Genomic DNA, 6,015 nt, shown 5'->3' on the forward strand with positions numbered 1-6,015 from the left:
TTGCGACATGACGTCCCATTTTTATTTGAAATAAAGGGACTGAAGTCGCCATGCAACATCAGGATCGCGTTTCTACGGCATTCAGCATCTATATTATAGCAGCAATTCCTAAATACTAGTACAGAATTAAGAAGTCGGCTGGACCTATGGAAAATGTTCACATATTTCCACATTTTGTTATGTTACAAGCCTTATTCCAAAATGGATTAAACGCATTGTTCAATACTTGCACCATTTACATTTACAGCATTTACCAGACGCCCTTATCCAGAGCAATCAGTAGTTACAGGGACAGTCCCCCCCTGGAGACACTCAGGGTTAAGTGTCTTGCTCTTTACTACCACACCCATCATTTAATTAACTACATCATGTAGACAATGAGACAGACAGACAACTACTGAAATGAATAATAAAAATAAAAAAGTGCAAATATTGCGGGTGCATTAATAGATTTTACTACAGACAGATAATGTTATCGAAGTGATGTATTCCCATGCCAAGGTACTGCCCACCAAGCGCTGGCGACATAGTCAGTTTTGGTTGTGTTTCATAAAACATTCTGTGCTCCTGTGCTCCAAGACTGGCAGAAATGGCAACGAGACACTCTCATTCTCGCACTCATTCTCAACCCCCTAGAGACTTGGCTGGTGGGTACAGAAAATCCTCTTACACCTAGCCGGGACGAGACCCATTAGTGCATTTAGTACGTTACCTGCTCACCTGTTGCCTAGTATTGGTGCAACCTGCAATAATTGCCATAAAATGGACAATGGACAGAAACTAAATAAAACTGAAGAAATTTTGATGGGCCTGTGCCCATGCAGGACCAGGCGTTCCTAATAAAATGGCCATGTGATTGTGTTATAGGACAGTGTTGGTAATGGTTATGTAGGTTGCTGCTAGGGGTCAATGGAGCAAAAAGGGGTCAATGGAGCTAAAGTTCAATGGAGCAAAAAGGTCACGGATGTCAAAATAATGGGAAAAATGAGCACGAAAGCACCAGAATGAGCACCATGCAAAAGTTGGCAGGTTTTGGTTGAACCGTGTGCAAGCATAATTAGAGCCAAAATAAATGGGATTCAATGAGAAAAGAGGGATGCCAGATATGTAGCAAAAAAAAAAATGTCTGTCCAAAATCAAAGTTTGAACATGTCAAGGGTGTCTCGTTGAGGCAAGAAATTTATCTTGACATTTATGTAAGTCCAAAAAAGTTGATTTCCAGACTAGAATAATAAACACATTATTATTCTTGGGCATAAGAGACGGGTCTGAGGTCGCTACCTTCATTTGTTACACTGTGAAAAAGAAAATCACTCTTTATTCGAAAGAGTTAGTATTCTGAAATGCTCTGACAAGAAAAGGACTTTAAATATAAAAGGATCCATATGATTATGTGCATCACAATTACGTCTAAAAAAGCATCTGTGAATAATCCGAATTTATAATTTACAATTCGCACAGCTTTCGACAGGGAATTCCAACAGAATATGTGCAGTGTGGCCGATACACAGTTGAACTTGCTATAGCATGTAGCATGTATGTAACATTACATTCTTTTTAGCAAAGTAAGATTCTCTGTAAGATGTCTGAACTGTGCTAGCTTTGACCTACGATTTTGCAGTTTGGTTTGCATAGCTCATTTATGGTGTATAGCGTCCCGTTGTCTCGGTTACATGTCATTTCTTTACGTTTAGTTTAGTCTACACCATGCAGTTTGTTAGTTAGTTAACACAACTGGTACAGATAACATTAACCGTTCTTTAATCTTTTTTTCCGACCTCTTTTATCTGGCTAGAAGGGCTTCGTGCAAGCACAATAGCACACTGTAAAACTGTGGAGAATGGAATAAAAACTCTCTCCCTACACACTAAAGCACTGTATTAAAACCACTCCATCCTGATGTTACCTGGCAGAAAGAGGCGTGGCACAATAGAGGTTAAAAGAATGAACAGTTTCTAATCTATTAACACCAGTAAATGATTATTGTAAAGAATTGTGAGTAAAAAAGGTACCAAAGTTACAGAGAAAACCAAAATGAAAGACAGGAGGAAAAGATAGAGAAAAGACAGAAAAGCCGTAACTAAGCTTCAGAGACATCCAGGAGAAAAATAGGTAGAGACAAAAAGACTCTGAAAAGATTCCCCTCAGTTCCCGAAGGAAAAAGAAAATGAAAAAAGTCCAGAGACCTCAAGTGAACATTCTTTTATACATTTGACTGCCAGGAAGTTGTCACAGACCAATCAGAATGAGTTGTTTCTGCCCTGTCACATCCCTGGTGTCTCCCGTCTGTGGCAGACAAAGGCTGGATGGGGGGTCTAAAAAAAAAATGGCTGGCATTTCACACCTCTTGCTATTTGACAAAGAAAAACGGAGGTAATGAACCTCCACGCAAAACAAAGGTGAAACGTCCCATCTTACCACACTTTCTCGATTTGGTGTAATGTACGACTACTTAACCATTTTTCATAATATGTTAAAAAAAATCTTGTCATGTCATGTTTGTATGTTTCAGGTGAGACCACTGAAACCACAACCAAGATAATCTCATCAGACACCACCAGCTTCATCATAGGAGACATCAACGTTGGCTGTGTGTCCATTTCGATTGTGTTATACAAATGTTTGAGAATTAAGAACACAATGAAAAACGTAAGTTGTTTTTGAGGTTGGGTGCACGTTATTTTAGAGTTTGACCCCTTTTTTTTTGTCCTTTACATGTTAAACCTCTGTGCATTGCAATTAGATTATGAAGGCCCATGTTCTGTGTGAACCTCTGTATTTAGGGTTGGGTGGCCAATGTTTTATGCAGAAAATTACTGTGACAATTAAAAAAATTTTAAATTCAGTTTTAATTCAAGGCCTCTTTCAAGAAGTGAATCCTTTTTTAAATGTATTTCATTTTATGTTTTATGCAGAAAATTACTGTGACAGTTAAAAGGATTTGAAATTAAAGTATGAAATTTTCAGTTTTAATTGAAGACCTCTTTCAAGAAGTGAAACATTTTTTAAATGTATTTTTTTCATTTATTTGTATGATTGTTCATGTATTTTGGATGCATAACTGTATTGTACCACTTTTTCTCTTTCCTCTTTTTTTGGCAAAATTGGAATACACTCAGTTCGCTTTAGTTATGTCAACATCGCCACCATTTACAGAACAGGCAAATATTCATTTGCAGGGTGCCAAAAACATGTTCACAGCATTGTAAAGAGGTCTTTTCAACATTTGTGTATGATCCGGTAAAAAATATGCTAACAGGGTGTGGCCAAGGTGTGTCATATTAAATTTGGTGTTGTTTAAAAGTAGCATGTTAGCATGCTAATGCTAGCATGCTAACATAAAAAACGCTAAGAGGGCGTGTCCAAGATGTGTCACTTTAAATTTGGTGATGTTTGGAGCATGTTTAAAAATTAGCATGTTAGCATAAAAAATGCTAACAGGGCGTGGCCAAGATGTTAAATTTGGTGACGTTTGGACAATGTTGAAAAAATTTGCATGTTAGCTCAAGGCGCAGCATTTTAGTGGCCGAAGGACAGGGCGTCCCTAATAAAGTGGCCGAAGGAACTTTTACAAATGCTACCAATGCTAAAATTAGCATTCAATACATTTCAATGGGAAATGACCCTGTTTGAGCGTTAATAGCTCGGCCACGCCCAGTCCGATCGCTTATAAAATAGCACACCTCACACAATAAATATGTCAAAATGTCGGTCTTGACTAGATCTACGAGACAACATTAAAAACTTTTTTGTATGTCAAACCGTCTGGACACAAAGTTAAAAAAAGTCCAATTTTGGACTAGGATAATAGGGGGAATTGGGGAATTGCGCGCAGACCGTAAGTCCGGCCGAGCCAAGCCATATGTCAAACTGTGTGGAACGAAAGGCCCCTGACTGGTCCCATATCTCAGATCGTAGGACTCGGCGAGGTCTTTGACCTCGCCTCGATTTTCGAGTCGCTAGCTTGAGCGGTTAGCCTCAGGGTGTTCCCAGCACAATAGTAAATGGTCTGTCATTATGACAGGCCCAAATTAAAAAACACGTAGGATGAGCAACAAATATGTCAGACCGTGAGGAGAGGCCTCTCCGCCGTTGGCGGCACCAACACATCCATTACGTTAAATTGTGTGTCTCTGCGAGACTTTTATTGGTTCCGAAAACTTTTTTTGTAAATTATATGCAACCTGTAGAGCCCACCGAGGGCATGTGTCTATCCGTGCAAAAAATTAAAGGATCTACACTAATAACTAATACGCTAATTAGACTTGCTCTAATTTGATTTAACTTATTATTATAAAATTACTTGTGGTAATTTTAATATTATTTTATTATAATGAGCAGATTATTATCTGCTCATTATAATAAAATAATATTAAAATTACCACAAGTCATCAAACAGATGGAATTATTTATATTTTACTAATAAATCACATGCTTATGAACCGAGGCTTTTCACAGAGCATGACGATGTGGAAGTAAGTGGAGAACGCGGTCAACGCATCACGGATCCTGACCAATCAAGGCCACGATGACAGGCACGACGAGCCGGGGCCAGGAACAGGCTGAGGGCCCGTGCACACCTCTACCTAGCATCCTGCTCGCCAACGTCCAGTCACTGGAGAACTAGCTCGATGGCCTCAGGGCCACGGGAAAGTTCCAGAGAGACATCCGGGACTGCCACCTCCTCTGCCTCTCCAGCGATGCCGGACCTTCTTCTCGGTTCACCGCATGGACAGGACACAGGACTCTGGGAAGACACGGGGGGGCGGTGTGTGCTTGATGGTAAACAACAGCTGGTGTTACAGCGTTGTTCCTCTCACTCGCTCCTGCTCACCCAACCTGGAACTTCTGACCATCAAATGTGGTCCTTTTTACTTCCTCGGGAGTTCACATAGTCATCATCAGCACCGCTTACATTCCACCGAAAGCGCACACAGACACTGCCGTATGCGAGCTGCAGGAGGCACTCACACAGCACCAGATACAGCACCGGGACGCTGCGCTTATTGTGGCAGGAGATTTTAATACTGTCAGCCTCAGACACGCAGCGCCAAACTTCTACCAGCACGTCACCTGCCCCACCAGGGGCAAAAGGACATTGGACCACTGCTACACTACAATAAAGGACGGTTAAAGGGCTCAATCGCGTCCACCGTTTGGAAAATCCTCATGCCAAATATAAACAAAGTCTCAAACAGGAAGTTCCGGTTCAGAGGGAGGTGGCACGCTGGACGGACCAATCGGTGGCCGCTCTTCAGGACGCACTGGATGACGCAGACTGGGGCGTCAGGAAAGCGGTGAAGGACAACTGGAGTCCCAACTCGAACAGAGTGACTCTAGGAGCCTGTGGCGGGGACTGAGGACAATAACGGACTATAAAGCACCAACATTGTACATTTGTACATTTACAGCATTTACCAGACGCCCTTATCCAGAGCGACTTACAATCAGTAGTTACAGGGACAGTCTCACTGGAGCAACTCAGGGTTAAGTGACCTGCTCAGGGACACAATGGTAGTAAGTAGGATTTGAACCTGGGTCTTCTGCTTCATAGGCGAGTGTGTTACCCACTAGGCCACTACCACCCATTACAAACATCCGGTATGATGAACGCGGACGTGTCTCTGGCAGACGAGCTAAACACGTTCTATGCTCGCTTCGAGGCTGCAGCTAAAGGCGCTAGCGATGCTACGGCTAGCGGCTCCAACATATGCGGACAGGAGGACACTGCCAGCACCGAGAGCGCGTTCGTCATCACCGAGTGTCGTGAGGAGAACCTTCAGGACCAGACGGCATCTCAGGGAGAATCCTCAGAGCCTGCGCAGACCAGCTAGCACCTGTGTTCACAGAGATATTCAACCTCTTTATCTCAGTCGGTGATCCCCACATGCTCCCTCAACGACTACCGCCCTGTAGTCCTACTTCTACTCCTGCACCATAGAGAGGGGAAATATCTCAACCTGGTTCGGGAACAGCACCATGCAGGACAGGCGAGCCCTACAGAGGGTGGTTCGA

Source organism: Denticeps clupeoides, chromosome 2 (genome assembly GCF_900700375.1).
Source record: "Denticeps clupeoides chromosome 2, fDenClu1.1, whole genome shotgun sequence".
Taxonomy (NCBI): Eukaryota; Metazoa; Chordata; class Actinopteri; order Clupeiformes; family Denticipitidae; genus Denticeps; species Denticeps clupeoides.